Genomic DNA, 12,741 nt, shown 5'->3' on the forward strand with positions numbered 1-12,741 from the left:
ATGCCGTATGACCTTTGAACAACCCAAACGTTTTTTATATTACTATGCACATATATGTTTGTAAACTAAAAAACTAAACCTTAAAATTAATTAATTTGTATAAACATACAATTATTTAGATGCATTTTCATATTTAAAGCTGATCTTTGTATTTAATTTCATATAATTGCTTCTTTTCAGTTTATTTAATTAAGTACATATTGTATAGTGTTTTGAACAGGAGATACTGCATGCGCCTTTGAGTGAAACAATACTTTTTCAGTGACACTGGATGATTACAGTGCACTGTCATGTAGAGAAAATGAATCCATATTATAGTATTATAATGGCCAGAGCATTTGGTAGGCTTAATGTAAGTTCTACAACTCAAACTTGTTTTTTAATTAGAGTCCGAACTTTCCTTTGATTGAATGATTGACAGGATAAATAATTATATTTGTAAGATCATAACAAATGCTATGATAGACGGGCTTAATTTCTGGCTTTAAAGCCATATGAAAAGTTCTGTAAATTAAGGTCAGGGCAGATCGCTTTTGTAGCATAGTTGTTTGTGTGAATGCCTCAGTTTGCCTTGAGGTTCCAGCTTTGCTCACCCATACAGCTTTTAAGCCGTGACATAAAGCAGACACTGATGTGTGTGTCTATGTGTGTGTCTATGTGTGTGTCTATGTGTTTAGTGTATTTGTGGTTTCTGTGAATGACAGGTGTGAGAAAGGCCTCAGCTTGAGGCTGGGCAGCACCAGAACAACGGAGCTGGGGGTGGTGGGTGTAATGGAAGCTTACAGCAATGTTATATGTGACAACAGCTTACTAACCAGAGGTCTTGTTGAAGCCTTTGTCTAATTCATCCAGCTTTATTAGTGTTAATCATTCAAATAATTTATTTTTAGTGGGATATGGCCTCTTCAAAATGCATCCCTAGGTACTTGCTCCTCAGCAGTCCACTAATGAGTGTCAATCTTCTGGCTTTGGCACTTTTCCAGTAGACACCTCCTCTGACACACGCAGGCCTGCAGTCAACATGCATTACTTGCCTCAGCCAAAGCTGACATTGTGGCATGATTGTGCAGATGTTTGTAGACAGTTTTTCTCAACAACTGTGATAGATTCTTAGCATCCGACTTCTCTTTCTGTGAACTGCAGACAACATCATGTTCCATTATTTGGTTCAGCTATTCTGAATTAATATAACTTTTTTGTAATATGTTTTTCCTTTGGTAAGTCAGTGTCATTTACATTCGCCGCATTTGACCGGCCACTTTATCTAGATTTATTTATAGAAGATTCTTCATTAAAATATACTATTGTTAATACAAAATGTTCAAGTTCTAAAAATACTAATAAAAAGCAAAACCCTGTTATACAGAGTTAACTCAAGAGTTTAGTACAGCAACAAAAACAGGATCTTTAGATCATTAGGTATTGGAAAAGTAAAACGCTTCACAGTTTGAAAAATCTAGAAGCTCCTAATGTTGTTCTTAGACAAACCAGCAATCTAGGTTGTGTGTGTTTAGCAGTGGCTTTTTACCACTTCCATTAAATTAATAAAAAAAAAAACTATTAAACTTCTTATTGCAAAGTTGTATTGTAATTTAGATGAACATTGGGGATATTGGTAAAGTTTAAACAAAACACTGAAATGTCTGAAACAAGGAACTGAGGTAACACCATGATACAGAACTTTCAAGAAAAAAAACTTTTTTTTAATTCACTTTTTTTAATTCAGCATTATCACCAATGTTTTGAACATTTTCAAAAGATCACAGTACTTCCATCTAGTTTTTTTTGTTAATGTGTGAATTAAGCAAGCAATATAAAGGCTGTTAGTGATGATCTGTAACGATAATGTGTATATCAACATGTGATGTTTCCATGTGAGTGCACCCTGGCAGGTCTGTCCATGGCAGGCAGAGCACAGACCACAAGGGCGAGGGATATATTTTGTTTCCATATCACTGTTCCCGGGGTTCTCGGGAGAGTTTAATTTTCTAGTAACTCAGCAGACGTCACATGGCTATTCTGGCCAGTCATTTGTGACAGCCGGACAGCAACAGCAACGTCAGAGAAGGAATGCTTAAGAGGGAGGGCTGTTACAGGCACTGATCCTAACAGAGGAAGTCGGATGGGGGTTCTCCCGTTTCACTGCGATGGCTTTTGCTGGTAGGGCGACATGAGCAATCTGGATAAATGAGGAAGAGACAGGACAGAGACAGGAAGAAGGGTGGTCAAGGTATTTGTGTGTGGTGCCAGCAGAGCTAGGCCTCTGGCTTGCTGGATTCCTTGAGATCAACACCATGGTGTTTCCTTTCCGCCCCAATCAGGAGGGGGTCTTGGCCTGCCTACTTGCTGTCCCCTACTGCCCCCGTATCATGGCTCCTCTCATTTCTCCTCTCCAGAGACCAACTTCATATCACTGTGCTTCCATTCCGTTAAAGTCTTAAAGTGAACTATGTTTAAAGCCATGCTAGCTTTTGCACTACAATCGGAACTCGTAAATTCTAAAGATTTTTATATATACTGTATGTCTGTGCATTATGTACAAATGTTTGCCCTATAATAATATTTTTTCTTTTGCATATGGAAGATTTTTTTTTTTTTTTTTTTTTCCCTGTTGCATATGGAAAGCTTAATGGAATTCTTAGATTCTGAGAATAAGATACAAAGTTCAAAAGGTTATACTGCTTGAAGCCAACAGACTGGATTGCAGCAGTTGTAAATTAATAGGGTCAGGACCCCATGACAACCTCACGAAGTCCAGCAGCAACTTGCTGTACTCGTGTTCTATAGCAACTGCACAGGTAGTAAATTAATCCGGCTCTGTTTTTGCTCTGAATTGGTCTATTGAGTACTCATTCATGTGTACCTGTACGCTAATAGATAGATAGAACCCACATAAAAACCACCCAGAGCCAAAGATTTTTGTTTGGTTATCACCTTAGACAGGTCATTTACAAATGCATGAGTATAAGGAGCACATCTGCACGCTCATGGTTTATACTATAGTTTATGATCCCACACCTTGTCATTTCTACTGGTTATACATGATATACTTGGCATGCAAAGTGATGATGACCTATTCTGACTTAATTTCCTATATATATATATATATATATATATATATATATATATATATATATATATATATATATTTAATTTATATCCAGTCATACATGGTACTGCCATTTAAAATGCTCTGTACAATAGTATATAAATTGGAGAAATATTTTTGTAATAATGAGGAAATGCTGGGAAACAAAAACTTGTGCACTTCCAAATTAAAGCATTCAAATTAAAAGACTGAAAAATAAAAACCCAGAAACTTATGCCACTCTAATTATAAAATAAACAAATTTGCACAAAAACTCACTGTTAACCATGCAGGGAAATTTGCTCTTCTCATCCAAGCTTAGCAGAGTGTAATACAAACAATATTATATTTATCCATGTTTTTACCATGAAACGTCACTCCTTCACATGAAACAGTAATGAATAAGCGCACATGCTACTAGATATACAATATACAAGAGTTTATGTTTTCAATAGATAAAAATAGAGTCAGATATGTTAAGAAGAACAAGACAAATAGACAAGTATTCATAGTTACAAGCACTATCAGTAGCACAGGGTTACACATTACAGTCTGCTAAGATTGCTACTGACTTACGGTGCTATGAAAAAGTTCAACACACTTATGATTAGATATAAAAGCTAAGTGCTTAACCCTTTGTAATATATAGAAAATAATCAGGTCTGTCTAAATTGGCAGAATCCTTTCCTACATTAAAGTGGCATCAAACTAATGCAAAATCTTTGGTGATTTCTCTCTTCTTTGGTGTGCCAGGCTTATATCTTTAATACTAAATGAAAATTTTTTTGTAAAAAGTTAATAAACTTAGGCCAATGAGCTGAACCTAAACCAAAATAATATAGAATTAAATAGAATTACAGTTAAAGCGAAAGGATTTTAAGAAGAATATGTTCATTTAACGCAGAAGTCAAGCCGAAATCATAATGAAAGACAAAAACGTCTTAGTAGTTTGTATGGACATTGCGTATAAGAAACAAATTCTGGGTAAGTTTGTGGGTGTGAAATCCTGTGCGAATACATGCCTTCCGGTTCTTGTCTTGAGGTCCATTGTAATTGCGTACGCATTATCATGCGTATGTGCATCCGTTTCTGTAAATGTCAGTATTTTGGACATAAAAACCACTAAAAGTATATATATATAAATTTTTTTTATTTATAAGCCTAAGTAATCCACCAGATTACCTTAAATGCAGCATGTGAAAGATTCTACAGGTTTTTAGAATTGTATTGGAGCGATGATTGCTGTTTTTAAAGCAATTGGTGCTTTAATGATGGTGGTGGAGAGTGCTGACTAACACAATGGCTCCAAATCTCCATTAATGGTTAAAGTTAATTGGTATCTGGTGACTGTGAAGACCCTAGTATTTGAGTTCCAATTTCAAATGCTTCAATGTGTTACATTTAATTTCAAGGATGTTTAATACTTTAATGTATTTCTTCTAATCTACCTAAATACCACCCTAATTTATCCAAAATTTGCAGCTCTGTCACTGCATCTTTTTAAAATGCAAATCATGCAGCATCACAGGGGAGCTGAACACACTTGGAGGAGAGTGTTAATTGTAGTATGAGCTCACAGATGTTAGTGTTCTAATCAAAATCAAAGTGAGTAATACAAACTACAAACCAAGATGCTTTGCCAATTTTGCTCACTTGGATTCTTGGCCACCAACAGATGTGGCATCATCTGGATCAACTCATGATTAATGATTGGACAGTTGTCTTAGCTTAGTACATATTTCGATTTTTTTTTAAGGAAGAGTAAATATAAAAGATAAAACAGACGAAAACCTGTGTTAAATTGTTCTGAAGTAACCATCAGACTAAATGTGTTTTGTTTAAGTAGAAGTGTACCAGAAATGTAGGTTTCATAATACAAGATGACCCTGGAATTAAAACAATACTAAACCTGGCACATGAGGGGAGCCTGGGAAAATGTAAACTGACGAAGGGTGCCTTTTGTGTGAAAACTGACATGGTGCAAGGCTGACACAGTGCTCCCTCTGGGGGTTAACTTCCAGTCAGGGTAGAAAAAGTGGGTCATAAGTCGGTCAGGAGAAAGTGGGGGAGGGAAAGATGAAGAGGTGAAAAGAGGATGTGAGAGAGAATAGTCATGTTTAAGGGGATTGACAAAAAAATCAGCACAAGTTGAGGATAAAGAGTAAAGGCAGGATTGGAGGTCTTTGGTCTCTGCCCCCTAGAGCAACTCTGGCTAGCTCATACTAACTGAAGACAACAAACAGAGGTGTAATCATTGCATGTGCTATTTGGCATCCCACAGTTCAGCTTGTGGCAGGACACTAGAAGATGCCACAGCTGGGAAACAGCTGCTTCCACAGCCACTACACAAATGCCTGCATACTGTCACACATGCAGGAGCTGCAGGTGGCAGGTGTTAAACATATTATAAACATTTATGCAGTGAAATCAAATCAGCTTTTCCACTTAATAATTTAACTACACTTTCTTAAGAGAAATCTGAAAATGAAACAGTAACAAGTAGAATGAAGCCTGGTTATAACATTATGTCTCTGGATACAATGCATTTTTAAAAAATTGACCAGAGTTTGGGAACATTGGCAGCTGTACCTTACCTCTGGCCTTCCCTGCTGGTGTTCTCTCCAGCACAGCTAATTTGATCTTCTCCCTCTTAGCTAAAATCAAAGACTGACCCTTACATTTTGTTAATTAAAATTAATGTCCATACCCTTGGCACTGACTTGTTACGTCAGATGGAATCAGCTTTGTGTCAGCGACCCTGGGGGTCTCCGGCCTTAACAAGCCTAAGATCCTAATTAGATACAGAGAGGCCTAGAGGGAGGGAGCAGGCAGAGTGGGGGGTGGAATGGGGGGGCAACGAGGGTCCTGCTGGGTTGACCGCAGCCAGAGGGCGAGCAGTATTTATATTTCAAACACCTATGGCACACACATGGGTGAGACCAGAATGACACTGGACCCAGGCAGTACTTTTTGCTTCATCCATCACAATCCCTATTATCAGATCAAGAGAGTGAGAGAGTGAGAGAGAGAGAGAGAGAGAGAGAGAGAGAGAGAGAGAGAGAGAGAGAGAGAGCAATTTTTTTAAATAATTTTTTAATTATGAGAAGCCACCCGTATGTATCCAACATTAATAATCTCATTTAATATTTGTCTCAAATCTAATATTGTAGTCATACAAACACTACAGCAGTTCAAGCGTTATAGGCCAATATTATGCCACTTTTTTAGATGCTGATATATCTCCATCAACATTTATAAGAATTTGAACAAGTGAGGGCAACATGGTCAGAGTTTGTATTAATTTATACATATAAAGTTGTCAGTAATGGAGCATCCACTCACCCTTCTTTAACTGTAACCTTAACCTTAACCTTAGACCTCAGAGCTTTTCATAAATATTGAGCCACAGCTTCTTAGAAATTTGCAAGAGTATCTTGTCTGTTGTCTTTATTTGGTATCTCTTGATCTTGATTTGCAATGAAGTATTCTTTAATGAGTGTGCAATAATAAGTGCATGTAAATTGATAATCATAAATAAATAATAATTAAATGTATTAAATAAATAATTTAGATAAATGTAAAAAAGTAAATTTACTTTTCTACAACCAGTGGCAATCAATTATTATATTTTGTCACAAATTCTTAAATAAATCAATCAATCAATCAATGATGTCTATTGTTTGTTTTAGTTTTTTTTCAGCTTTTATTTAATTGACCTTAGTAACTGGCAACTACTTAGTCCCATGGCAGTAACTTGTTTGTGTCATCCAATCTTTGCAGGAGAGTGTTAGCTCTGTGTGTGACAAACCCTTTTGGCTGAGATGAATGTCAATGGACTGGATGCCAGTTTGGTGCTGATGTAGGCCGTGCCAACGTGAATGGACAGAGACGGTGGAGGGGGAATGTGCTCAGGCCTGGAACAGACATGTGTCAGTAACACAAAGGGAGACATGATGAGACACCCTGGCCAGGCAGATGCTAAGTGTTTGTGAAGTTTTAAGCCTGGATGGATAGAGTTTGAGGGTGGGGTAAGAGGTCTTTGGGTGATCAGGCTGATGATGGTGGGCATCTCCATATCTTCTCCTGCTGGTGTCTTCTGATTGTTCCAGGCATGAGGTGGCTTTGATGGTAACACCAGTGTATATTCACTGTTAGTTCTAAAGAGAACAATGGGAAGGATGTAGTTAGGAAAACAATCACCCACTGTACTTCTTGAGAAGACACATTTTATTCATGTCTTTCTCTCACATCAGTCTTTCTTTTACAGATTAAAAAAAACTGTTCTTGTTACAATTACAAATTTTTTTACACATTTTTTTTACGTTTTATTTTTATATTCATTTCAGTGCTTTTGTTCTTTTTATTTGGTTTTCTGTGTGTGCTATTTTGGTTATAAGGAATAAATTACTGGGATAATTTTATAGGTATAAATGTATTTTGAAATGTATATCCTGAATATATTTATGCTTGTAAAGCTGCTTTAAAAAAGTTGAAGTTATCTGAATTGAATTTGCAAAAATAATCAAATGCACCTTTCTTGTACATCATTTAAGATACATCAGTAGGGAAATGCTACACTATCAAACAAGAGGTTTAAATCTATAGAACATATTAAACATTATCCTTGAATAAGAAAACATGGATGCTTAGAATGAATTGTTTTTCAATTTATATTATAGACTATCCAGTCTTCATTTAATTGTAAACGCCCACCAACACCGCCAACCCCCACCCCCAACCCCCGTTGTTTTTGTTTTTTTTACTTTGGCAGGTATTTTTTTGCAAGCATTTCTTAGAGTGTTCTGCGAGGTCTGTCTGATGTCTCAGAGGTTTGTGGTGCAGTTTGGATATCCTTCTTTTAACCCTTTCCTGCCTTGAAATAACTATTAAAGTGAGCATTGTAAGTAATATACTTCAGAGCATCTAATGGACTCTGTGGATTGTGATTTTATTTTATTATTTAATAACAGTTCAAACACCTTATTTACTACTTGAGAAAAGTAAAAAGAAAGTAAACATTAAGTGAAATCTAGAGAAAACACAAAAATGCTGACTAATTAACATGCTGTTCTGTTAAAAGCTTCTTTTAACCCAACTTGCATGTGTCATATTTGTGTTATATCATATTTGTTTTGTTTATATACATTTATATACATTATTTCAATCGATTATGTACAGACATACAGTGGTTTATATGTTTATTTATTTTATTTTATTTTTTACCAAATTTAAAATATATTATCACAATTACATGGCAATGGCCACAAGGTAAATTTTGAGGATTTTGCTGTCAGCAATATTCCGGATTAAATGAGCAAATTACTACTAAGGAGAGTTTATTAGTAGGCTATTTATGATGATAACTGTATTAAGCTGAATGGATTTTGTAAGCAGAAATTATGAGCTATAAAGCAATGGGATCTGAATTAGAACATAATAATAAACATAATTTAATACCTTGTGGAATATCTACTACTATATAAGATCACCTAGAAATGATCATTCAAGGCAGAAAACAACCAAATTGATATCAACCACAAATGCTAGGATGCACTGAAGAAGACGAAGAGGGCTGAGTAAGGTTATGCAAGACTACTCGAAAACAGCAGGAATGTTCTTGGCTATTTATACAACCGGGTGCAAGGAATATTAATTAGTAACAGGTGTTCAGGAGGTGGTCCAGGTGCAGGTGCAGCAGCTTGGCAGTGTGGTAATGTCAGGATTGTCCATATCATTACAAAGATCTTTTACATATATATATATATATATATATATATATATATATATATATATATATATATATATATAATAGACATGTTATAAATGATACAATATATACAATATATACAAGGCCGCAAAGCACTTGTAAAATGTGCTGAATTATTAACGTTAAGCCTCATCATTGTTGTTGAAGTCTTGACTAAAATTGTGTGGGCAGGAAGTTCGGCAGTAGTGGTGAGGGTGAGGAGTAGGGGTTGCAGTCACTCCTCAGCCCCTCAGTGTCAGGAAACATATCTAACGCCTTTGTTAATACTAGCATCACTGTCAAAAAATAGCTTTCGACTTTACTCAGTCTTTCCAAAAAATCCCCCTAGCAGTGATTCATTGTACTTTTATGGAATCAGAGAGTGAACACAATGATAAATATTATTATTAAATGGGCTCATATTTATTTTATATATATACTCTATCTATCTATCTATCTATCTATCTATCTATCTATCTATCTATCTATCTATCTATCTATCTATCTATCTATCTATCTATCTATCTATCTATCTATCTATCTATCTATCTATCTATCTATCTATCTATCTATCTATCTATCTTAATTCCTCTGCTTTCTGCCACCTATCACTGAATTTAATTAATACCAAAGCAAAACAAAGAACAAGAAATAAGGTCTAATCTTTATTAATTGCCTCACAATGTACTCTTTCTATAAAGTATAAAGACAAAGAGCCATGATAGATAGATAGATAGATAGATAGATAGATAGATAGATAGATAGATAGATAGATAGATAGATAGATAGATAGATAGATAGATAGATAGATAGATAGATAGATAGATAGATAGATAGATAGATAGATAGATAGTGTGACAAGGCAAGATATACATTGCCTTGTCACATGTCCAACTGTTCACTCATATCAGTTCTGTGTTACTAAATGGAAAGCCTCTATTTAGTTTCTGGTTTCTGGTGTTTCATTTTTAAGCTTATGTTGTGTTATTAGTGTGTTGCTGTGTGTGGAGCATACATAATATTCTTTGTTTTACTCTTACTTCATAGTGAGTGACTGACCTTCTCTCACTCTCTTGACAACCATAAGGATAGACTCGTGCAGGAGACAACTGTCCCTGGTCAAATCCCACACTATGCCTATATAGGTGGTTCTCTGTACTGGAGAAGGTACACTTTTCTTGGCATTCATTTCATTCTTGTGGGTGAGTATCACATCTCGATGCCGGGCCGCCAAAAGGTCTGATTCAGAACCAGTCATCGATATACAGTAGTTCAGTATACGGAGGCCCTGGAGTCTCAGGGGAGCCAGAACCGCATCTACACACTTTGTGAAGGTGCAGGGTGAGAGTGCAAAGCCAAACGGAAGGACCCAATATTGGTAAGCTTCAGCCCCAAAAGCAAACCTCAGGAACCTCCTGTGTAAGGGAAGGATGGATACATGAAATTTGGCATCCTTCAGATCTATCATGACAAACCAGTCTTCTGACCTGTTGTAAGGTGGGCATCCTGAACCTGAGCCTCATCAGTGGCTCAAAATGGTACGCAATCACCCATCCTTCTTGGGAAATATGAAGTACCGGCTGTAGAAGTCCTGGTCTTTCCATTGGACAGATTATATATGTGGTTCAAAGCGCATTCACGCGGAGGCGTTGTTGATGCAGCTTGAGTTCCTAAAGGGGAACTTCTTTACACAGCTTACATACCACCATGTTTTTAATTTTGTATTTAGACTAATAGACCATAAATAGACCATCTTTCTCAGAGGCCATTACTTTTGGATTTGTGCTTTGGGTAATCATCATTTTGAAAGTGGATTTTTACTTTATCTATTTATCTAAATTATAGTTAAGTATAACCATGTACTTGAGTTAAAGTAGAGATACACTAGTACAAAATATTGCTCCAGTAAAAGTGCCCCCTTTAAACTTTCACTTGAGTGAAAATGTTTTTACCTTTAAATGTACTTAAGTATCCAAAGTACTATTATTAATTATGGCAATAATGAACTATTTAATGTTACCCTTAGCACACCGATCTATTAATAGAATTATATTATGAGTCTAAAACTGATTGATATTGATTTAACTTATCATGCCCCCAAACCTTATTTTCAACTACTTAAAAATAATCCGTTAGAGTTACAAATTTCATTTCATTGTTTGTGCTTAGTAGATACCACCAAGCGGCAATCAAAACAAATTGAAAACAAAGCACACTCTCTATCCTGATTGGTGGCTTGCTGTGTACTTGACCGGTTAAGTTTTTTATTCACTCATAAATACAAAGGAACAACTGATTATTTGATTAAAAAGTAAGACATCTGACTTTGAAATGTAGTGAAGTTATAGTAAAATTCTTCCTAAATGGAAATAGGTCAGTAAAGTACAGATACGTGAAAAAGCTACTTAAATACAGTAACGAATTACATTTACTTCATCCACCACTAATCAAAAAAGATTGAGATTTGGAGCTGTCCATGATCTACTCTATCTTGACTAAAGTGCCAGTGCAAATAGAAAAAAAGTCATACTATAATGATACCATGACAATGTTTTACTGTCTGGTGAAAATGCAAGATCTCTTTTTGTGTCAAGTCTTAACTTGCTGTAAACAGACTAAATAATAAATCTGTTTCGTTGTTGTGGGTTATTTGGTTTGTGTAGAAATTAGTGAGGACCACTAAATTGTTAAAAAAAAAAAAAATTAAAGAGGGTTTACTTTTTTTTCCTACCTGCTTTTTAAGTTGATTTCTTACTTTTAAACACTGTCTTATTCACCGTTATAAAAGGAATTGCACACTTGAGCAACAAGGGTATTGCAAGGTTTTTTTTTTACTAAGAGGTTTCAATCTGTTTTTTTTTTCACTGACATGATTTATCCTGCTTTTTATTTTTTTATGTTGGCAAATGTAAATGTAAGAGTGCTCTTTTTACTGTATTGGCTCACATTTGACATTGTCGACATTGATAATTAGATTCTCTATGCTATACATGTAATGCCAAAGCTAATGATAAGGCTTGCCTATCCTTCTCTCCAATTTGTGTGACTAACAGATTTTTTAACTGAAGCACCTGCTAAGAAACCTGAAAGAGCAGGTCATAGGAGACTGAAATTTACTCTGCCTTTAGTCTTCTCATGGCTCAGGTCTTATTTGACTGATAATCAGTTTGGTGATGTAAATGGTGACTTCTTTACAATTACTAGGTAAAGTCTTGTTCAGAAAGGATCTGTTTTAGGCTCACTGCTTTTTCTTTATATATGCTACCTGAGGCCCTACTTCTGGTTGCAGTTTCATTTAACTGGAAACCACTCATTGCTGCTAAAGATGGCTTCATAAAAACAGAACAAATACACATGAGGTTAATATGTAACAATAATTAATGGACATTTAGTGTCACCCCCGTTGAGGGTTGTTTCCCTTTGTAGTCTGGTTCCTCTCAAGGTTTTTTTTCTCTTTTCACATGGAGTTTTTCTTTGCCACAGATGCTCATGAAATTGAAAATGTATGTTCCTAATCTTTTTTATTTCTGTAAAGCTGCTATGGAACAAGGAGATTACATAAGTGCATTTACTCATCTATTTTTGAAACCAAGATGGAAAAAAATGAACACAATTTTTTTAATTATCTGGAATAGTAAACAAAAGAATTAAACATCTTGAGTGGGAAAAGATAGTGATTAGATAAAAAATGTAAGAGTCATTAAAATACAAGTGAAGGATTAATGTTGGTACTTGAAGCAGGAATAGTGTGCTCTATGGCACAGTGAAAGAATGAAATATATCATACAGGAGATCTGAAGGGGAATGGTGTAAAAATGTATTTTAGAAAAAAGTAGATGGAGCAGGCTACACCAGGCTACACCAGGGGACATTGGCCATGTAGATGTGTGATGTGTGATGTGAAAGA

Source organism: Silurus aristotelis (assembly GCF_946808225.1).
Source record: "Silurus aristotelis genome assembly, chromosome: 12".
Lineage (NCBI taxonomy): Eukaryota > Metazoa > Chordata > Actinopteri > Siluriformes > Siluridae > Silurus > Silurus aristotelis.